Below are 24,992 nucleotides of genomic sequence, written 5' to 3' on the forward strand. Positions count from 1 at the left end.
ATTTCTAGGAGAGAGAGAGACAGCGTGAGCAGGGGAGGGTCAGAGAGAGAGGGAGTCACAGACCGAAAGAGGCTCCAGGCTCTGAGCTGGCAGTCAGCACAGAGCCCGACGCGGGGCTCGAACCCACAACCGCGAGATCATGACCTAAGCGAAAGTCGGACGCTTAACCGACTAAGCCACCCAGGCGCCCCAGTAAATCTGCATCTTGAATATTGAATGTGGGAATAATATAAGAGCTCCGTTTTGCTGTTCACTAATTATTCTGTAATATTTTAGAAATATTTCACAGACTAGGGGGCTTCGGTGTCTCAGTCAGTTGAGTGTCCAACTATCAGTGTCAACTCAGGTCACAATCTTATCATCATGGAATCGAACCCACGTTGGGCTCTGTGCTGACAGTGCCGAGCCTGCTTGTGATTCTCTCTCTCCCTCTCTCTCTGTCTCTCCTCGGCTCTCTCTTTTTCAAAAATAAATGAGTGAACATTTTAAAAAGAGAAACACTTCAGACAATGATTTCTGACACCTCCCACTTATACAGATAATGTCCTTTACTTTGCCACAACTACCAACACAAGAAACTAGTCAAAGAGCCAAGAGAGTAACCAACATGCTTTGTGCATTTATCAGTCTGAGCATTTTGCCACAATTGCTAAAGAAGCTGACTTTTTAAAAAATATTTATTTATTTTGGGGAGAGAGAAAGTGGGGGAGGGGCAGAGGGAGGAGGACACAGGATCCAAAGCAGGCTCTGTACTGACAGCAGGGAGCTCAATATGGGGCTCAAACTCACGAACCCTTCTGAGATGGCCTCATGACCTGAGCCTAAGTCAGAAGCTCAACTGACTGAACTACCCAGGTGCCCTTAAAGAAGCTGACTTTTAATATAAGGCTGCAATATTATATATCATGCCATCTTACGTAAAATGGGGTTTTTCAACTTTTCAAATATAAAAATATAGCTTTAGTTCACAAATCAACTGGGAAAGGGAGGGGAGGCAGAAGGCCATTGTGGCATCTATTTTAATGCATTTTTTTAAGTATATTGTTTAGTATAACTGGATAAAAAACAGTTAATGAGAAGCGTTTTGTCTTTAGAGAAGCATTATAGCTAACAAATGAAAAAAGAATGATAGATTTTACATATGACTATTTTACAAGCACTAATCAATTAATGGATCTATGCACTGATCATCAATGACAGCCAACAGCACTAAAAGAAAGACAACAAGATATTTTGTGCCCTGTTGTAAGTATACATTATCTATGAAGTAGCCTTCTCATGAAAGTCAAACCTGAATTTCATCAAGCCTATAGATCCCACCACCAACTTACAGAAAAGCAGGGGTTAGAGGGAAGTGTTAGTTAGTTTCACAGATTTGTGATCAGAAAAATCCAGACTGTAGGAAATTCTATAGAGCAAAGGAACTCACCCCTTCAACAAACACATTGCAAGTGGGAAAAAGAGATCAATAAAGATATAGTTAAAAGGCACTTAAGAGATATCAAACAATTGCAATGCAGATTCATTTAGAACTGATTCAAACAAATTATATACTAAAATGACCTAAGAGACCGGGAAATCTGAACACAATTACAATTAACTGTAAAATTAAAGTTTACTTTTAAGTATTACAATGGTATGTAATTATTTTTAAAGTATTTATACCTTAGAGATATATATAGACAGACATTTTTAAATAATACAATGTATAGAATTTGCTTCAAAATAATCTGGGGAACTGGTAAGGATAGAGATGAAATACAATTGGGTAAGAACTGGTGATTATTGTAGCCGGGCACAGAGTTGATAAAGGTTTGTTATGCAATCTCATCCATGTTTGTGTGTTTCACATTTTTCATAGTACACGGTTGAAAAACATCTCTCTTTCAAATTTGAAAACTCAAATGAAATCAGGCTGACCATAAAAGTTTGATGCCGATCTGGAACCTCAAATCAATTGCCTAAAAAATGATGAGCTCTTGTTATTTTCCGTTGCAAATCATAAGCAAAAGCCCAATTTTGTTTCCATTTCCATTATACCATGTGGTTTAGATGTTTGCAGAGGAGGAATTTTTCTCATCCAAATTCAATTTCAAGGAATGTCTTTGATCCATTTCTCTGTAAATCCAAGCAAGAATTTGAAAATTAAAGAAAATATATGCAGTACAACAGGTGGATAGGGAAGTCTGCAGTGATAATAGTGATATTCATCCTTTACCGTCAAAGGAGATACATATATGTTGTTTGTCTTCTCCTGATGAAATAATAATTTTACCTTGATGCAGACAATGAGCTATTTAATGTACGTGGAAAAAATCTAGATGGGACACAACCCTGCAGCCTTACTGGCAATAAGGAAATACAGTTGGATTTTGGCTGACAAAAAAGAAATATCAATAAGTTTCTTACACTTACTGTGTACTTCATCTTTTTAGGCAATGATTTTCTATATAAAGCTTCTCTGGTTATGTTTATCCTTTGATTCATTGGAAATAAAATAATAATGTTTGTCACACTTTTCTCTGTTATGTCAAAATTATATCACCTCAATAATTATAATTCCACTTTTGAATTTTGAAAATTTGGATTACCGGTAAGCTGTATTTTACATACACCCAAAAACTTTTCTTCAAAAATCTTTAATTCATTGGTTTATTCATTAAAATAATGAACTAGACATGGTGCTAGGTATACATTAGTGAATAATAGTCTGTGCTTCTTTGAGCTTATGACATGGTTAGAGAGATAAATAACCAAGTAAGCAAATTATAAATGCACAATTTTAAACTGTGATAAAGCTTTAAAAGAAGTAATCAGGGTTAAGTGATATATACAGTAAGTGAATTTTCTGACATTTATTCATTTAAAAATGTTCACTGGCACTTCTGTTTCCTGTCAAGATTGAGTAACAGGGACCAGATTTTTCCTCCCACCTGGGAAAAAATTAAAAATATATACATACATATAAAAATGGTGATGTTTAAACTTGAACATCAAGAATTCAGGACAGTCGTTTTTGAAAAAAGGGAAACATGGTGATGTGAGCCCTCTGATTACCTCAGCTGACAGCTCAGAGATTTCCAGGCAACAGCAGAAGAAGCTGGAACACAAGTGGATTCCAGCACTCTCCCTGAGTTGAGGAGTCAGATCCAAAAGCCAAGGAGGCCAAAGCAACTAGAGGTCACAGGGCAGAGTATCATAGAGATTGAGAACTGCAAAGAGACAGCTCCCGAGATCTGCAAATGGTACCTGCCCTTTGAATGTTCAAGGAGTACTGAGCAGTATATCTGAATAAAGTCTGTGGATTGTACCCAAGGCAGGAGAAAAAAAAATAAGAGGAGTGGAAGGCAGAACCTTGTCACACCCAAGGCTGAGGATGTCATATGTTCTCACTCGCTAGGGTAGAAAACTTCATAGCACATGATGCATCAGGTAAAAGAGTCAGAGGTAACTGCTCCAATACTATAAAAAAAAAAAATTAGACATAAAATAAAAGCTGCATCGTTCCATCTAAAAAAAAAAATTAAAGCAATCTTTAAAAAGATCCAACTATATCCAAGAAGCTTACTTGTGTCCCAGAAAGTTCAAGAGAGTTTATAAACCATAAAAACATGGAGCATATAACAAAGTAAAACTCATATTCTATAAAAGGCATATTCCAGCATTCAATATAAAAGTTACAAGGCACACAAAGAAGCTAGATAATATGACTCTTCAACTGCAATAGACCTAGAAATAACACAGATAATAAAATTAACAAAGACTTTAAAACAGTTATCATAACTGTACTCCATATATTACCAAGGCTGGAGAAATTATTGATTGTATTAAATAAGAAAAATAAGAGATCTAATAATGACTCATCAAACTTATAAAGATGAAAGATATTCTTGAAATGAAAACTACAGTAGATGAGATTAAGAGCCTGTTAGGAAAAGATCAGTGAACTTGAAGATATAACAATGAAAACAATTCAAAATGAAACAAAGAGAGAAAAAGATTGAAATTTAAAGATAAACAAAACTCCAGAGATGTGGACAACTACAAGTGATATACATAAAAGAGAGAAGAGAGAGGGGAGGAAAAAAAGTTTGAAGAAATAATGACTGATGATTTTTTTGTAATTTGCTGAAAATGATAAGATCACAGACCCAAGAAGCTAAAGCATGAACAAAACTACATCAAATGTACAATCATAATCAAATTGCCTAAAACCATAATAAAGAGAAAAATCTTAAAAGCAGCCAGAGGAAAGACCGTTACATACAAGAGAGCAAAGAATAATGGCAGACTTCTCAAACACTATTAAGCCAGTAGACAATGGAGGAAGATTTTTAAAGTACTAAATCTTAAAATATCACTAAAATAAATCAGCACTCACAGAGATGAAGAAACGATTAGGGCTCCTAGGAACTGGGGACAGGATGGATAGGAGGCATGTGTGTGGCGTGAAAGGACTGCATAAGGGAGCTTTGTGGTTACATGTGATAAAACTGCATACAATTATACACTCACACAGGTGTATGCAAACTGGGTGAGAATATTAATCAGGTGTATGGATTGCAAGTTCCTGATCTTAATGTTGTACGATAATATGCAAGATGTTACCTTTGGGAGAAACTGAGTGCAGGGTATAAAGAATCTTTCTACTATTTGCAAGTTTCTACATTCTATATTTACTTCAAAATAAAAACATTTAAAAATGAGACAATATACAAAAACTAAAAGAATTCAAAATTAATAGAAACGCACTTTAAGAAAAGGCAAGGGAAATCATTTTAACAGAAAGAAAACAACACAAATGAAGATATAGATCTACACAAAGGAGTGAATAACCTCAGAAGTACAATATGTGGGTCAATTTTAAATCTATTTCTTATATTTGCATGTCTTTAAATAATAATAAAAAATAAGAACAATCTATTGTGAGATATGTGACATGAGTTGCATGCAAAATGCACATACAAAAACCCAAAGACCAGGAGGGAGGAAATGGAAATGTATTACTGTAAAGCTCTTATACCATACATGACATAATACAATATTACTCAAACATAGCCTGAGATAAAGAATTATATTGTAAAACTTAAAATACCAATTTTTTAAAAAGAAAGGTGGTAGATGGGGTGCCTGGATGGCTCAGTCGGTTCAGCATCCAACTTCGGCTCAGGTCATGATCTGAGGGCAGCCTGGAGCCTGCTTCAGATTCTGTCTCCACCTCTCTCTCTGCCCCTCTCTCTCTCTCTCTCAAATATAAAGAAGCATTTAAAAAAAATTTTTTTTAAATTGTAGAAAATATGCCAAAAGGAAGATAAAAGTACTTAGTCCAAAAGAAGACAAAGAAAAGGGGGTGAAGAACACATTAGACAAAAAGGGAGTCAGATCTCAAACCCTAAAATAATAACATTGGCGTTAAATGTGCCTGGACGAAGAGACCTGATATAGGCTGAACGTGCCTCTCTAAAGGATATACTGAAGTTCTAACCCCCAGCAGCTCACAATGTGAGCCTATCCAGAAGTATGATGGTTGCTGATGTAATTAGTTAAGTGAGGTCATACTGAAGTACAGTGAGTTCTTAATCTAACATGACTGAAATTCTTATAAAATGAGAAAAGATAATGTGAAGACACAGACACGCAAGAAAATACCGGGTCAAGATAGAGGCAGAGATTGGAATTATGTGGCCACAAGCTAAGGAACACTCGGGGCTACCAGGGGCTAGAAGGATCCTCTCCTAGAGGGAGCAGAGGTTAGCAGAGACCTTATAATACCTTGCTTGGAACCTCCAGTCTCCAGACTGTGAGAAAATACATGTCTGTGGGTTTATGCCGCCAAGATTGTGGCACGTCGTTATGGCATCCCTAGAAAACCAGTACAGTATCCCGATTATAGAGCAGACCATGCCAGATTGATAGACAGGCCAGTGCCAGCTATACTCTGTCTGTAAGAGACACACTTTAAATATAAAAACAGGGGCACCTGGGTGGCTCAGTCGGTTAAGTGTCCAGCTTCAGCTCAGGTCATGATCTCGCGGTTCGTGGGTTTGAGCCCCACATCGGGCTCTGTGCTGACAGCTGGCTCAGAGCCTGGAGACTGTTTCAGATTCTCTGTCTCCCTCTCTCTGTGACCCTCCCCTACTCACGCTGTCTCTCTCTCTCAGAAATAAATAAAATATTTTTTAAAATAAATAAATAAATCAGTATAAAAACAGAAATCCAAACATAGAATTATCTCAAAAACTTAAACATAGAATTACCATGTGACCCAGCAATTCCCTTTCTGGGTATACACCTAAAAGTATTTAAAGCAGGGAGTCAAATAGATACCAATGTTGGCTGCAGCATTAGTCACAATAGCAAGAAGGTGGAAACAACCCAGATGTCTGTCAACAGATAAACGGACACACTAAGTATTATGCCAATAAAGCCTTGAGTAGACACTTCACCAAAGATACAAGATGGCAAGTAAGTATATGAAAGTATGTTCAACAGTATTCATCAATAGGAAAATATGGATTTTAACTACAATGAGATAAAACTCCTAAGATATTAGAATGGCTGAAGTAAATTTTAAAATGGCAGTCTTAGGAGCACCTGAGTGGCTGAGTCGGTTAAGTGTCCTACTTCAGTTCAGCTCATGAACTCATGGTTCCTGAATTGGAGCCCCATGTCAGGCCCTGTGCTGACAGCTCAGAGCCTGGAGCCTGTTTCAGATTCTGTGTCTCCCTTTCTCTCTTTCTCTCCCGCTCTATGTCTCTCTCTCTCTCTCAAAAATAAAAAAATGAGGGGCGCCTGGGTGGCTTAGTCGGTTAAGCATCCAGCTTTTGCTTAGGTCATGATCTCGCGGTTCGTGGGTTCGAGCCCTGCGTCGGGCTCTGTGCTGACTGCCAGCTCAGAGCCTGGAGCCTGTTNTTGTGCTAAAGGGAAGGTAAAATGCACTGTTGCTTTAGAAGGCAGTTTGACATTTCTTAAAAGAAGTTACACATATACCAGGGAAGGATCTAGTCTTGGCTTGTGGCCTTGTGGCCACATAACTTCAATCTTCACATGCTGTTCTCTGTGTATATGTTCATCGGTGCCAAAATTTCCCCTATTTTTAAGGACCCTCATCATATCAGATTAGGGGCCCATCCTCCTCCAGTATGACTTCATCTTAACTAATTACATCTGTAACAACCCTATTTCCAGATAAGGTCACATTCTGAGGTCCTGTAGGACTTTGTGCGGGAAACAATTCAATATACAGTAGCACTTACGTGAACGGCTAAAATCTTCTGATCTCCTGGAGATCTGTTTAGTTTTCAATTAACAAAGAGTGAAAAGTCTTTTCTGACATTTTTGCTTGGAATCCTNTCATTTATATTTGACACATTTAATGAAATGTTTGGCATGAATTTACAAGGAACTTCTATTTATTTTAGTCAGTTTCAGACTGCAGTAGATCATTTAAAATTCCACTAGAGATTATTGTTGATATTATTATTTTTAAAAAGTACATCTGATAGGATAAAATCTCTCTATTGCCAACTTTTTTACTCTTCTTTGATATATATATATATATTTTTTTTTATCTGGTAAATGTGTTCACCTCATCATCTCTTAGTAAGTTTCTGATTTTGTAGTTTATGATTCAGATAATACTATTCATTTGGTGGGTCAGACCAATAAACTCATGCTCACTAAAAAAATTAATTAATTAAATCAAAAAAACAAGAATAGACAAAATAAAAAAGTCTGACCATACCAAATATGTAGGGATGTAAATGGTACAACCACTTTGGAAAATAGTTTAGAAGTTTCTTTACAAATTATACATATTCCTACCATATGACCCCGCTATTCCACCTCTAGGTACATACCTAAAAGTCATGAGAGTATACATCCATGCAAAGATTGTACAAGAATGCTCATAGCTTTAGTCATGTCTTCCAAAAACTGGAAACAATCATTGTTCATCGGCAGGTGACTGGACAAACTGTGGTATATCCATACAATGGAATACTATGCAGCAATAGAATGGAATGTACAACTGAGACACATCTTGAATGGACTTTAAAATAATCATGCTGAGTAAATGAAACCAGGCAAAATATTAGTGCATAATATATGATACCATTATGCACACCTCTAGAAAATGCAAACTAGACAGCAGGCGGAAGAAATGAATCAGAGGCTGACTGAGGACAAGAGGAAGATGGGAAGAAGAGAGGATTTTAAAAAGTCCAAGAGGATTTAAAAAGTAACTTTTGAAGGTGATAAATCTGTTCATTACATTGACTGTGCTGATAGTTACACAGGTGTGTATATATACTTATATATAGAAAGTTATAAAGTTGAACGCTTTAAAGAAGTTCAGTCTACTTCATGTCACCTATACCTCAATAAAGCTGTAAAAAAGAATTTTGACTTACTTAAAAGGGTATTATATTTATCATATATCTACAAAGTACCTAGCAAAAAGCCATATACACAGAAAATACTCCCTGTAGACTTGATAAGTAAAAAGAATACTAATTAAAAACTGTGAGTAAATTTTAAACTACCCTCAAAAAGTCTGCATTTATTAAGTACTTACTAGTCTGTGCAGGTACATAGCATAAACAAAACTATGAGACAATCTAACATCACCTTCTGAAAGCACCATTTACACAAAAATCACCTATTAAATATGATTCATTTTTATCTGTTTTTTAAAATAGTTTCTCTAGGGGCGCCTGGGTGGCTTAGTCGGTTAAGCGTCCGACTTTCGCTTAAGTCATGATCTCGCGGTTCGTGGGTTCAAGCCCCGCGTCAGGCTCTGTGCTGACTGCCAGCTCAGAGCCTGGAGCCTGTTTCAGTCTGTGACTCCCTCTCTCTCTGACCCTCCCCTGCTCACGCTGTCTCTCTCTCTCTCTCCTAGAAATAAATAAAAAAAAACATTAAAAAAATTAAAAAAAAAAAGTTTCTCTAAGGATTCCTACCAGGTGACACTGCTAATATGACTTATTTAACATTTAAAAAATTACTACTATTACTATTATTATTATTCAGTTAAACTAGCTGGGCTTTCTCCCTATTCCTTGTCTGAGGAAATCAAAATTAATATAGTTCTTTTTCTGCCAAATGAATATTTAACAAGTCAGTTTCTAAAATTTTTACTTCCTGCACTTTTTCTACTTACCTTAAATGAGAACTTTGCCATTCCACCTGTCTTCGGCCCCATTCAAGTATTTCTTTAGCACACACATTAGCAACACAATGTCAGTTTGAGTGGGTCATCTTAAAATCCTTCTAAATGTGCAGTGAAACTTTAACCTTTATTTTATTCTAATAGCCTATAATTTTAAACAATTTAAAGCAACACTCTGTTCCCAGAGCATGTATTAAGAAGCCAAAAGATTTTATAAATCAGTTCGTGTCTTACTACAATTATTCTTATTCCAGCATAGCTTCTTTATTAAAAAATCATCTTAGTGAATTTTATCTTCGGTCTTCCCATTTGATTTATGTCGTAGATTTTACAATGGCAACTTTACCAAATCTCAATTTACAAAATCTCTGGAATGTGATATAGTATAATAAAAGTTTGACTTGAGATATTAACTAGGTGATAAAATGCTACATAAGATTCATTTGTAAGGTGTAAACTGCTAGTTCTAACTTAATGCCCTGTAATTAGAGGGAAATATAAAACTCCTGCCTGTGCCTTGAAGAAAAAAAGGCAGAAGAACCAAGAAATTTGCCTTTTCATCATTGCAGCAACCAGTATGATGATATAAAATGGTGATCGTCTAAGTAGAAATCGGCAGAAAATCATCGCTCCTCCCAGGACATAGGACTCCCCCTTCCTCTGGCAGGGCCCCTCCGTCCAGGGCGAGGACAAAAGATCCCAACGACTCAATGGAGATCAAATCTGGATCTGACACAAAATACAAGTTTTCCATCTGTCACTGTCTCTTCCCCTCCGACTCTCCTCCACTTTAGTTTGTTGTACAACTGACCTGATCTCTGCTCTTATATATTGGTAGCAGCAGCAGTTTCCTGTAAGAGACAGACTCCAAAGAGAACGCTACTTAGCTCAAAGAAAAGTGAAAGGATGCAGATTTTGTGTTCAATTATTCCATTCTTTTCCTAGAATAGAAGAAGCTGTCTCAGGGAGGATATTTATATCATCAGACCTTTGATGCACCACTCACTAGCAAGAATTCACACCCCACTGGAATCTCTACTCTCTCTCCTTAAGCAAGCTTGTAGTTGAATGCCAGTCTTCCCTTTATGTTACTAGCCTGAAAAATCTCTTTCCCATTCATTCAATATCTGCATCATACTTCAGTATTATACCATGTAATAAACATGAGTAATACTCAAAAATAAGAACTAGACTCCAAGTTATATTTTTCCCTGTATGGAGTATCTTGCAATGAATCATACATCAATGTGGTAGGGCAGAATATTTGATAACTTGGTTTCATTGAAAATATCAGGGGCGCCTGGGTGGCTTAGTCGGTTAAGCGTCCGACTTTCGCTTAGGTCATGATCTCGCGGTTCATGGGTTCGGGCCCCGCGTCGGGCTCTGTGCTGAATGCCAGCTCAGAGCCTGGAGCCTGTTTCAGTCTGTGACTCCCTCTCTCTCTAACCCTCCCCTGCTCACGCTGTCTTCTGTCTCTCTCTCCTGGAAATAAATTTTAAAAAAACATTAACAAAAAAAAATAAAGAAAGAAAATATCAGGATGCTCTGGACGGAATCTGTCATTTATTGCTCACGAAAGTGGGCCAATATGGTTCATGAAATGAAGTTCTAATGTTGTCCTTCAGCAAAAACTCCATTCAGGAGTTCTAAAAAGATGGGACTCTGTGTTTTTATTTCATTATCTGTAAATGGGTACTAGAACGCCTAGCCTATTTTCCATAGGTATCAGAAAGAATGACCTGTTATAACTTAGGAAGTAGGGAAGATAAGGAGCAAGAAACACTAAAATGCATCCAGGAATCCCAACCCATCTGTCTATCTAAAACACAAATTCTCTAAGATCTCGTAGTGTCAGTTCAAATCAAAGCATAACTAGGACTTTCCCAGGAGCTTATTGAATTGATTGACATACACGTTTTTTAAGGAAAGAAAGCATTCAAAAAATCATCACATACAAAATGTAAAGACAAAAGACCAATAAAAAACAAATTCACAATATACATGACTGAGAAAGACTTGATATCCATATTATATCAAAGAGTAGAAAGACATCATTAAACAAAAGATAAATACTTCCATATTATGTAATGTAAGGGCACCAGGGTGGCTCAGTCGGTTGAGCATCCAGCTTTTGATTTTGGCTCAGGTCATGATCTCACGGTCATGAGATCGAGCCCTGCATTAGGTCCCCACCGGGAATGGAACCTGCTTAAGATTCTCTCTTCATCTCCCTTGCCCTTCCGCGGCTCTTATGGGCTCTCTCTCTAGCTCTCTGTCTCTGTCTCTCAAAAATAAATAAAAAATAAAAAAAGATAAAATAGGCAATGTATATGAACTATCAGCCTCACAAGACAAATCCTCAAGATATTTTTTAAATGATCACAATCACAGAGGTTTGAAAATTAAATTAATAATAATATACTTTTCTCACTTGTCAAAGTGGAAAATTATTTTTCCAATGATAATTCTCAGTGTTGGCCATGGTTTAGGAAAGAAGGCGTTCTCATATGTTGCTGGTCACAATGCAAATTGCTCTTCTTAGAAGGCAATGTTTATTTATATGATGTGTATATTAATTTATATATACTTGCAAATGTATACATATTTTAAAGGCATGTAATAAAATATTTTAAATACATGCATATGTTTACATAATGTATGTTAATTTATATTCTATATTATTATTATGTATGTATTTTAAAGCATATGTATTTATTATTATATATGTATGTGTATATATATGGATTTTTATATTAATGGTTATTTTTAAAGGTGTATTTCTATTCCACTATTATTTTCTAAGAAGCCAATTGAAGACAAGCTGACTTAAGGTTCTGGCTCTCCTAAAGTGGATGACTTGCATGGAACACAGACAAGTCTCTGGGGATTCTTCTCAGTATCTCTGATGCCATGTAGGCTGGCAGAGAATGGAAAATGGACCTCATTCCTCAACAAACGAACAAAACCAGATGGATTTTCAAGCATTACAGACACCCCCTCTACAGGCAGAGTAAATGGAATTTTCTTCCATTTGAATTTTTTCTTAGCAAAATAACGAACCATTTAGAAGTCAACTTTGCAATTTCCAAAAAAAAAAATTCACAAAATGATATCAGCGCATGCATAGTATGTGAAAATACAGACATGAGGTCACTAAGACATCTGTAGTTTCCTCCAATTATATGCTGAGAGAAAATGGAGTGGCTTCCAATTCCTTCATTACCCACTTTCAAATTATTAGAACAAATGTCAGCAATTCTGGAGTATATGACATCATTGTAAAAGCCCAATTCTGCTCTCATTCTGCTCCAAGTTACAAATAAGTGCCACCATTTCCAGCACAAATGGATTCACCAAAGTCACTCATTACATAAGGCTTCTTTTATTTGACATTACAAAGAGCAATTTTGTAGAATGGATCAAAAAGAATATGGATTGGAGAAAACTTTAGTCTTGGTAAAATTCCAGACTTTAAATTGAAACTTCTTCAGATCACACTTTTATCTGTGTTTTTGATTGCTCGATGTAAGTGGCTCATTGGTTACAAGGGCTTTATGTTTTCATTGTATGAATCTTTCCATAAAGAAGTCACCTTTGTGGCCCATCACATTTAATGATAAAAGCAAAACGAGTGAATGCATCAGCTAAATATACATTCTTTTGCTTTGACGTTTTCAACATCACCTTAAGCCCTATACAAATACAGACGGGTCTCCATAATATGATCTCCAAGTTATACTTTTAAAAATAGTATCAATGAGAAGCAATCATAGACATCATAACTTAGCAAAGTGTTGACTGATGGTTCCTGTGTAAACATTCAATAACATACTTGTGTATAGTTAAACTATAATGTAAATAAAATAACACATTGTTAAATATAATCTAACACAGGAAATATTGAAAATTCCAGAAGGGAAAATGAAAATTTTTTCACCTAGCTCATTATGTATCTGAGCTTATCCTGAAAACCCATAGAAACTGATAAAGCCCATAGACTAAAGCCCAAACTCCTCATCATTTTATAGCAACCCAAATGATCACATGTTTATTGAAAAGCTATAGAGATGGCACAGGCATCTGTGTCAGTTACAAAATTGAATGACACGGCCTTTACCCTTGAAAAATTTATAGTCCAGTAGGAGATAAAAGTACCTAAAGAGATAATTTTAATATAATATGGTAACCACTAGGATAAAGGAAAGTAAAATAACATAAAAGCCTAGAAAAGGAATATTTATCCCTCAAGAAAAATCTTGAGGAGGTGATGCTTCTTCAGCTAAGTCTTAAAAATGAAAAGATTTCTTTCATCTCTTCAAACTCATACCAAAAATATTTACCTAATGTCTGCTTTGATGGATAAGAAATTCAGATGATCAACTTATTAGACATGTACTTCAAAACCATGCAATAATAGAGGCTAAGCAATGCCTTTAATATTTGGGCCCAGCATAGGATGCGCTGTCAAGAGACATGACTCTGGAGAAAAGTGTAGCTTGAAAGAAATGTGCAGGACAAACTAAGAAGCTGAACTAAGGAACATAAATTTTTTTTAAAGTTTATGTATTTATTTTGAGAGAGTGAGCGAGAACAAGGAGGGGCAGAGGGAGGGAGAGAGAGAATCTCAAGCAGGCTCTGCACTGTCAGTACAGAGTCTGACATGTGGCTCAAACCCACGAACCATGAGATCATGACCAGAGCCAGCTGAGCCACCCAGGCGCCCCTAATGGGAAAAATATAAAAGAGAATAGGATTTGGCAGGCAATTGGATATGCAAATAATTAAAAAACAAAGGACACAAATTTGTCTCTGTGAGTTACCTGGAAAGAGAAAATGATGATACGCTATTAAAGACAGAGGTCTCATTATGTGAAGGTAACCACCTCTGGGGACAGTCGCTAAGTTCAGTTAAAACATGGAAGCCTACTTCATGAGATCAGTTGTCTGAATGAAGAGGGACAGTGATACAGGGAGTTTGAGGAGACAAGGATGACAGCTCAGGGAAAGCGATCAATGAGACAATAGAAGAAAGAAGTAGTGGTAAAAGCCCAAATAAAGTTAGAGATCATCAAACTACCGTGTATTAAATGATTTCACCATTGAATGACATTCTTCAGCAACATTCCATGACCTAGAAGCAAAAGCAGATAGAACAAATGTTACACAGAGAAATGGTGCCACAGAAAGGCAAAGAGGTAAATAAATCCATGTGTCCAAATATTTTCCAAGTAGTAGCTCATTCAGTTCTCACCAAAGACTATGTAATAGATCCTGATCAGACCTACACTTGTCAAACTCCTAGAACCTTCCACATGTCCACAAACATGGCATCATTCTATAGCTGCAATATGAGTCGGCATTCTTGATGACTAATCATTATGATACTTTGTTTAAAATGGATTTTTTTTGTTCTTATAACAGCAAATAATAGCTTTAATAAGATTTATATGTTCAGTAATCTTCACCAGGACTTCCACTCTACCCTTTGAGAATTCACTTCATCTTGTGAAATAGATTTTTATTTTGTTTCCATTGCAATAAAAACTAAGTTGAGACCCAAAGCAGTTAGCTAAGGTCATTCAGCTACCATTTGGTGGAGGAAAATTGAGGCTCAGACTCTCTGAATCTTACTCTTTCCCCTGCCTCAAAGTATAAATGCAAAGTAGGCGAAGGAGAGGGAGTGCCTGTTCACGAAGAAGGTAAGGATAAGATTAAGCAGATTTAACGTCTCACAGATTGCTAACTTTTCTTATCTGACACTTACTTAGGAAGTGAAATGTAAGGTTGCTGGCAGTATATTGAGTAACAAAGTGATTGGGACATGAAGTTTGCTAAGTATTGAGTAGGAGATAAGAAGAAATATGAGAGAGTAATGTGAGCAGTAGTAGCATGGATACAATGTCCAAGCGAATCGATGGCAGGAAATAACTGAAATGCAAAAGGTATTAAAATATAGAACAGGCTGAGCCCTTTCAGGTATACCACAATAACAAAAGAAGGCAACCATATACATACATACATATACATACATATATATGGACAGTTATATAAATATAGTTAGTTATACATATATACACATATTTCATAATTGTTAGATATATGTATAATTAGATACAATCTTATTTGAAGGAGCCACATTTCCATTGAAGGAGTAAAGAAAGTCTGAAGATGACAGAAAGTTTCTACCAGTGAAGTAAAGCTTATGTTAAAAAAATAAATAAATAGGGGCACCTGGGTGGCTCAGTCAGTTAAGCCTCCGACCTCGGCTCATGTCATGATCTCACTGTTCATGGGTTCGAGTCTCGTGTTGGGCTCTGTGCTGACAGCTTGGAGCCTGGAGCCTGTTTTGGATTCTGTGTCTCCCTCTCTCTCTGTCCCTCCCCTGCTCACGCTCTGTGTCTCTCTCTCTTAAAACGAAACATTAAAAAGACATATTAAAAAATAATGAATAAAATAAGATAAAATAAAATAAACCAATGGACAGGTTAAGTGAGAGACAAGAATGTGTAGCTCATGAATGAAATTAGTGGATAAGCTGAACTTGCATGAGTTTGTGTGGAGGAATGAGAAAAGAGGAAGACAAACTATAGCCACAGCAACGAATGATGTCAGAGCTTGGAAAGCACAGAGGAAAAAAGGAATATTTTTGTAGTAGTTTAATTCTAAATGAAGTACACTATCACAAGAATAGTTAGGCAGAGACTCTCATAAAATTTCACATAAGGTTTTTTCTGACTTTAATGAGCTCTCTTTGGTCATGTACTTTGTACTTTACAGCGAGATCAAGCATTTTTCCCTGCCTGTTTTGTTCTTAAATATATCTCACATTAGAAGCAAGGTGTGTGCTTACCAGGAACATGGGATACATCAAACTCTAGTCTATGAATTTTTTATAGGCAAGGAAGAATTAAAAGATCAGATTAAATTCAGAGCAATAACTGAAACCCTGCTCAGAATTAATGGGCCTCATTACTTGAGTGAAGATTTCAAGAGTAAATACTGCTCATTTCACAGTCAGAGCACTGAACTGGTGACATGTTTCCAGTCTGCTCAAGCAATTCACTCATACTTTAATATGATATTTCATAATTATGATAAAATATTCTAGGATGGAAATTATGTTTGGCCGTTTATGCAAACTTTCATTTTGTGCAAGTTAATACTATTCATGACCTGGTATGCCTCAGGGCTTAAATATTTAAATGATGTTTAACATAATCTTTCCCAATGGATAAAACTATTTTAGAAAAAAAAAGCAAGATTTGAGTGATATTAAAGAATGTTTACTTAGATTTATATTTGCTTGATACTTAGAATAAATGCTTCAATTCATTTTATAATCTAGTCTGTTCCTCTGTGCTATTTTTTTTATTCTTAGTATATTTGTCATTTGAGTTTCTCTGTGTTTTAAATAACCATATATCAATTTTCACTAACTGGGGTAGGTCATTTGCAAAGATGACCTCTCATATTCACACATACTTGCAATGTTACTCTCTTCTCCTCCCATCAAGAAGTAAATTTTTTTCTCTACTCTTTGAATCCAGCCTTGGTCATTTGACTCACTGTGGTCAATGGGATATTAGCAAGTATGAGATGAACAAAGACTTAGAAAAATACTTGCACACTGGGGCTTGTTCTCTTTTGACTCCATTTGGAACCTTAAGACAACAATGTGAAAAACCCTAAACTAGCCTACTGGATAGACCATTTGGAGTGGAGCAGAGAGCACCCCGACTGGATTGACTGCTAACCACCTCACTTGTGAGTGAGCCCTTCTTAGGCAGTTGAGTCCTAGTTAAGCCACCAGAAGTTATTGGCCCAGAAAAGGCCCTCAGCCCAATTGAACTCAAAAGTTGCCCAAACTGATGACTCATTGAATCACAAGAATATAAAATTATTTTAAGCCTATAAATTGTTTTACAGTTTGTTACACAGCAATCCCTAATACCCTAATATACTTTTATCTTCTGATAATAGGTAGCAATGGTTCATTTAAAGAGGAGTGGTAAAGAAGAGAGGTGGTTAACAAAGCAGTGCTTTAACTGAAAGAAAATGAGGAAATAAAAGTATGAGTATTATGTTAATTTTCAGTCTCACCCAATTTGAATTTATACTACCACTCACCCTGTCCTGCAAATGCTTAGTCTTCTAAATTAGCTCACAGTGTTCAAAAACTCTAGAAACATGTAACTTCCAAATGCTTCCCATTTAAGCTAGCCTATTATTCTAACAATCTATTAATTAAACACTATTTCCTGATTTGTTAATAGTAGAATGCTGGGAAGCAGCCCCCAGTGCTGGATTAGTTCCTTGCTACATGCCTAAATTGATCACCAGATACCTGTCTCACTGTCATTCGCTTTTACCATACACAGGAAAGGCTGCGGTTAGGCCACGTTCTCACTAAGCCCTGTACCACAAGGCAAGAATTAATTACTGGTTAAGATCTGTAATAATGATTTCTTTTAATTTTTTAATGTTTATTTGTGAGAGACAGAGTGTGAGCGAGAGAGGGGCAGAGAGAGAGGGAGACACAGAATCTGAAGCAGGCTCCAGGTTCTGAGATGTCAGCACAGAGACGGATGCGGGGCTCCAACTCACAAATCGCGAGATCATGACCTGAGCCAAAGTCGGAAACAACCGACTGAGCCACCCAGGCACCCCCGTGTGATAATGATTTTTAACCAAGGAGGGCATGATAATCACCAGTGGACTTTTTAAGTGAACTTAATCTACTGCAAAATTTTAATTCATTTAGTCTGAGATGGGATGCTAACATATGCTTTGTTTTAACATCATAGACAAGCGCCATGCACACTGTTAAATAAGAATCACAAGTAAAAGCAAAGGAGGACATTAACAATGTGATATAATTTGAGGGGTAACAAGATTTTTTAATAATATAACTCCCTCTGGGGCACCTGGGAGACTCATTTGGTTGAGCTTCCTACTTCAGCTCAGGTCATGATCTCACAGTTCATGAATTCCAGCCCCATGAATTCAGGCCCTGAGCTGACAGTGTCGTGCCCGACTTCAGATCCTCTGTCTCTATCTCTCTGTCTCTCTCTCTCTCTCTCAATGTCCCTTCCCTGCTCATTCTCTCTCTCTCTCTCTCAAAAATAAATAAAATTATTATTAAATAAGTAATCTATTAAATAAATATTAAATTAAATAATAAAATATTATTTAAAATAATAATATAATTTATAATAATAAAATATATAATAATATAACTAATATATGCCTGAAGTTACATTGGCTTTTTTCCTTTGGCTAAAAATGTATTATCCATACCCAGGGCAGGTACAGTATAAGGGAAAAGCCTTGAGTCAAAAGACCTGGGTTCTCTCATAATTACTTCTCTAACCTTGGTAGAATCATGTAACCTCTCAGTTTCTTCCCCAGAAGAAAAGGGAAAGAAATATCTGCTTTCTAGGTTACAGTGAATGTCAAATGAGTTGCATGGGAAAGTATTTCACAGAGTCTAAAATGTCATCTAAAATAAGGAAATACCACCTTTCAGGAGGAAAAAGCCATTAACTTCTGAGAACAAACTCACTTATTTGAATCGCTAGCCTATTACCTAATAAAATGATGAGGAAATGAGAGGAGGCTCAGGTAACTCTGGATTGTGAGGGAGAACACCTCTGAAGAGGAATAATATCTCCAAAGGAGGAGCCAAGCTTTTTGTCTCCACGGGGAGTCAGCCCCAAGTGGCATGAGAACAACACAGATTGATGGAAGAGAGTAAGGTAGTTAAGAAAGAAAGAAAGAAAGAAAGAAAGAAAGAAAGAAAGAAAGAAAGAAAGAAAGAAAGAAAAAGAGAGAGAGAGAGAGAGAGAGGGAGGGAGGAAGGAAGGAAGGAAGGAAGGAAGGGGGAAAAAATGCTAGACACAAGCATCCCCTACCTCCTGATTTAGCCTCTGATCAGCTCAACAAATGGCCCCAGATCGAAATGGTTCAGTGGCTTCATTTTATTCTTAAACAATGGGACAGCCAGGGAGAGAAAGAATAAAATAAGATATACTTCAGAGTAATGCATTTGATTGGATATATTTGATTTTTGTAGGCAGCTCTTCTCTTCATCTTTTTCCATTTGGAAATCAGGTTATATCCGTTTTTCATATTGGGAAGCACAGACCTATAATAACAGAGTCAGAGGAGGAATTTTGCAAATACAGTCAAAATAAAAGTGAATTGCTGTTCTAATTGCCTTGCAGACCTTGCTTATATGAATAATTATACATAATCTTTTTTGATGCTGTAGTGTAATAAGTTTTTTTTTATGGCAATGAAATAGTTCGTTCATCTATTGAGGTTATAATGATCAAAATGAAAACTTGAAAAATGATGGGCTGGGGCGCTAGAGAGAAAAGACTTTGAATGTTTAAAATGCCAAACAGTAAAATTAAGTTTTTCTCACTTCAAGCTTTCAAAAATGTTGGATGAAGGTGAATCCTGTGCACTTTTTTTATCTTAACGTATTTTATCTAACTCATTATATCTAAAATGTTATTACAATATGCAATCTATCTAAAAATTGTTGAGCTATTTTATATCCTTTTTTCACACTAAGTCTTTGAAACTGAGTGTGAAGAGGCTTGCCACAGACTCCAAACTGGGTTAACCCTCCTGTGGGCGCTCAGTAGTTATAGTGCTGCTGCCATCTTGGAAGAATAGCACAATTTACATAATAAAGAGCTCAGAGGTATAAGGCAAGGAGAATAAGGACACATGCCTCTAGACTTGAGCTTGAAAGAGGGGCGGGTGGTAAAGATAGTGGGCCCTGAAGGGATAAGGTGCTGTGCTGTTTGGCTAAGTTGGGCAGTCAATAGGAGACAAAAAGGAAGAATTTATGATTTTATGAAGTAGTAAGGGTCCATGGGTCTTTTCCATAGGTTTAAAAAAAAACTCAAGATTTAGCTACTTTAAAATATTTAAGTTTGCATGGACCTCATTCTTTGTCAAGAGCATTGCTGTAGATTACAACCACAAGGGTTAAAGCTTCAAAACATTAATAAGTACTGTAAAGGAGGAGGGCTTTTAGTCAAAGGGCTGGATGGGGGGGGGGGTGAGCATTAAATCCCTAATCCAACCTTTTTTTCATTTCCATCGAATGTGGCAGTGAACACTTCCTGTTGCCTTCTCTATGATTACCCAGTGGAAGAGAAGCAACTAATCTGAAGGGTGAGAGTCTGACACTCACTGGGGCTCTTCCTTTTGGTGAAAGGGCGGGGTGTTCAGAGCCACTGGCCCAGCTCTCTTCCTCCGTCCTGTGGGCTGCAGCATGGACTCTCTCTTTGGGGCTCTCCCTCTGTGCTCCTCCCACTTTTGCTCAGCCTCTCCCAGTGGTAACAGACCTAAAATTCCAGTCCAGCACAGTAACTGCTTTACTGGAGCCTTGTTCAAAGTAGCATAAGAACAGAAAGGAAGGAGGGGCTCAGGAGTTTGGACGTCATTATTCACATCAGAGGGCCTTCTTTCCTTCTCATAGCACCTTATGCCATTTTCTCATTCCACATTACTATGGAAACATTCTTTTCTGCCAGCTTTACTGAGATGTAATTGACATATAATATTGTATGAGTTTAAACCCTACAACTTAATGGTTCGATATATGTATATGTTGCAAAATAATTACCACTAAAAACATTAGTTGACAATTCTATCATCCACACTGTTACAAATTTTGTATGTGTGGTGAAAACTTTTAAGAGCTTCTCTCTTAGCAACTTTCAAATACACAAGACATTGTTGTTAACTATAGTCATCACGCGTCATACATAATCCTCAGGATTACTCATCTTATAACCGGAAGTTTGTTCCTTTGACCACCTCCACCCATTTCTGCCACCTCTCACACCCGGATTCAGGCAACTACCATTCTATCTCTGTTTCTATGAGTTTGGCTTTCTTAGATTCCACTTATAAATGAGACCTTATGTTATCTGTCTTTCTCTGTCTGACTTATTTCACTTAATATAACACTCTCAAGTTTTATCCATGTTGTTAACAAATGCAACATTTCTTAGGTTTTATGCCTGACTAATATTCCATTGTATATATAACAATGTTTTCTTTATCCGTCTGTCAATGGACATAAGTTGTTTCCATGTCTTGGCTATTATAAATAAACCTGCAATGAACATAGGGATACAGATATCTCTTCGAAATAATGATTTTATTTCTTTGGGATCTATATTTCAGTGGAATTGCTAAATTATATGGCAGTTCTATTTTTAATTTTTTAAACATTTATTTATTTACTTACTTACTTACTTACTTTGGGGGGGAAGGGAGACAGAGAAAGAGAGAGAGAGAGAATATCCCAAGCAGGCTCCACACTGCCAGCATGGAGCCCAATGTGGGGCTCGAACTCACAAACTGCAAGTTCATGACCTGAGCTGAAAACTAAAATCAGATGCTTAACCAACTAAACCAAGGCATCCCTCTATTTTTAATTTTTTGAGGAACCCCCATAGTGTTTTCCATAGTGACGACACCAATTTACATTTTCACCAACATAAAAGGGTTCCCTTTTTTCCCACAGCTTCCCAAACCTTGTTACTTCTTGCCTTTTTGATAACAACCATCCTAACAGGTACAGCTCTGGTTGCTATAAGCCCTGCCCCCCTTCTCTGTTTCTGTCTGACTCTCAGTGGCCGAGGCCCATGAGTGATTCTCTGAAGGGATGTCCAAGTTGGCCCCTTGGAGAGTGCCTGACAGTGATGGGGAAGATGAGTGTTCACCTTAGGCTCTTTGTTCTCCACTGTAGAAACCATAAGCCCAGAGGGGCCCCTCGGTGCAGCACTGTGCAGTCTTGGAAAAGGGGCAACAAAGTCATGCTGTAGTCTCTCCTGTTGCCCTTCTGATGTGGTCCTTCCAGATCTCAGTGCTTGGGGGAGGGGGGCTTGCTTCAGGCCAGACCTAGGTTTCTGAGATTTTCACAATGGTGTCCTGTCTCTGGATAGTGGTCTTCCTGTGAGGAGAAGTTGGGAACAACCTATGTCACCATCTTGCTCTGTTTATATTGAAAGAATGAGATGCTGGTTGGGGGAAAATATGACAATTCTGTATTTTCTAAAATAAAAAGGCAAAAATTATATTTCTTCTAAAAGAAGTTCATAGCAATACTGAACATTTTTCAAATAAATAAAAAATTGTTCACTAACTTGTGAAGAGGTACTTTTTCCTCCATACATGTCTTTATCCTATAAACTATCAAAATATCCCCTTTTACCTCTCCATTCCTACAAATGGACACAATGTCATATATTCTTTTCTTCACGGGGTACAATTAAGGGCAATAGTAAAAGATACCTGATAGTAATGTCCAGCTGGACAAAGACTGAGACTTTGAGATGTTACCTGACCAAGCGGTTTTCTTTGCTTCTAGAGATGTTCTACAGATATGTGTTGCTTTATATGTCTTGATTCTCTGCCCAGATGTCTCCTATAACCTGGGGCCATCAAACCAAGCATAATAAACTGACAAGTTAGCAATCAATAACAATATAGTCTGATAGATACTATAAGAAAAGTATTATGAGAGTGCAACAGTGTTACAACACATCATAAGGGCAATCAGGGACGTGTTGATGCACTACGTCCTTTGAAGGAAGTGCTACTAGTTTTCTATTGCTGTGAAATAAACTACCACAAGTTTAGCGGCTTAAGACAACACCTACTGATTATCTCTCAGTTTCTAGGGGCCAAAGTCCTGGCTCAGCTTAGCTGGGTCCTCTACTCGGTGTCTTATCAGGCTGAAATCCAGATGTTGGCTGACTTGCATTCGCATCTGGAATTCAGGGTGCTCTTCCAAGCTCGTGTGGCTACTGGCAGAATTCAGTTCCTTGTAGCTGTAGGACAGAGGTCCCTGTTCTCTTGCTGGCTGTCAGTCCAGGGCTGCCCTCATCGCCTAGATGCCGCCTACGGGGCATCGCCACACAGCTCTCTCAGCAGCCTCTCAGATGGGGCCGTGTGAAAATAAAGAAAGCCTTACTTGCAATGGAGTCAGAAGCCCTGACTGGGGAGCTTTCATGCAACTACAACTCATTGCAGCCTGCTTAACCAGTAGGAAGAAGGAAGGTAAGTATTTTGACAAGGGAGGACATTTTTCACATAGGAATTTTATCTCCTGCTTTTAAGGAAAAGAGGGAAGATCCCTCCCTGCCTGGAACCACTCAGGAAGCATGACTTGCTGCCATCACTGAGAAAACTTGGTGACCACCAACGTTCATTCTTCTCCAGTGAACTCATTCACATCAACCCTCCGCCCTCCCCCCCTTTTCTCTTAAAGCTATACAGTAGCTGACCTTCCCTCTGTTTCTCCAGACTTGCCTGCAGCTCGCCATAGTTGGCTGGTCCCAGAATTGCAATTCCTCTGCCATTCCAGAATAAACGTATTTTTTCTTTACTTCTATAAAATGCTTTTCACTTTTTTCAAAGTTACGAACAGTTTACTTCTTCATGGCCAGCAGGACAATCTCTCTCCAGTCTGCTAAGGCAGGGTCTCCTATAACTTACAGTACCCATTCCTTCTACCGTATTTTAGTGGCCAGAAGCAAGCCGCAAGTTCTGCCTGCACTTGAGAGGAGAGAGTTACACAGAAGCATGCCTCATTTGGAGGTCTTTTTAGGATGTGTCTGCCACAAGATGACACAAAAATTTCATAAAGATGATGTGTGATTTGTGTGTTGTAGGTTGGCTTTGATTGGACAGACGGGGAGGGAGTGGGGAAAGACATTCCAAGCAAGTTGAAAAGCCTTAGCAACAGAGCAGAGGAAGGAAGGCACAAAACACATTCTGAAATAGCAATTAGTCCTTAGAATGGAATAAAAGGACCTCTGTTCCTTGCACTTCGTGTGAATTTTGAGGAATTTCCAAAAAGAAGGCAGAGTTTCTGCCAACCCTGTGTGATGTCATTGTGTGAATTAAAGACACCCCTTCTCCCAGAGCATACATGCCACACCATGGACCGCGGTGCGTGGATGACTACAGGCTGGATTTCCTCCGCCATCCCCTCTTCCCAGTGAACAGGCTGCACAATTATCTGCAGTGGCCTTGGAGCAAGAACCGTAAAGGAATCTGGGACGCAGGTAACCTGGTGCGAGGCCTGCCAAGTATTTTCTTCCCCAGCTGCCTGGCCACAGACCCTGTGGAAGTCTAGTGTGGCTCCTTCCAGGGCTTTCCACAGTCACCCTGAACCCAGGCTGACCCTGCGGCACATTTCAAAACTGGCAGAGCTGAATGAGGAGAGGGATGGCAACGGGATAAAGAGAATGAACACAAGACGGAGGAAAGTGGATTTAAAGAATGGAAAGCTAAAGTTCTAGAGATTATTTTACTTTTTTTGAAAAGGGGCAAATTTCTCCAGGCCTTCATAGCTCAATGCACGATTGTTTCAAAACAAGTTAGGTATAATACATTTCAGTATTCATTGACAAAAATGATTTTAGATGTAACTCCATACATGGTATTAAGGACCAATACATTTTATTTTTAAAAAAAAAAAAAACCCACTATCAAGTACCTATCATATACCAGGCATTAAACTTTATAAACATTGCTTTGACTAATCCTTATATCCCTGAAAATAATCATTAAGATACATATCTTATGGATAAGGAAATTGAGATGCCAGATATGAGGTCCAACTCAGGTTTCATTATCATGTATTTCATGTCAACCATGCTTCTCAAGAGTTGTACAGCTTGGTCAGGTCAAGTGTACCCATTAAATGGAAAGGGAAACCCTAGTCCCTTGGCTCATTCTTTGTACTGCACCAAAAAGTAAACGTCCATTGTTTCAGAATTTTGGG

Source organism: Crocuta crocuta, unplaced genomic scaffold (assembly GCF_008692635.1).
Source record: "Crocuta crocuta isolate KB4526 unplaced genomic scaffold, BGI_CrCroc_1.0 scaffold81, whole genome shotgun sequence".
Classification (NCBI taxonomy): domain Eukaryota; kingdom Metazoa; phylum Chordata; class Mammalia; order Carnivora; family Hyaenidae; genus Crocuta; species Crocuta crocuta.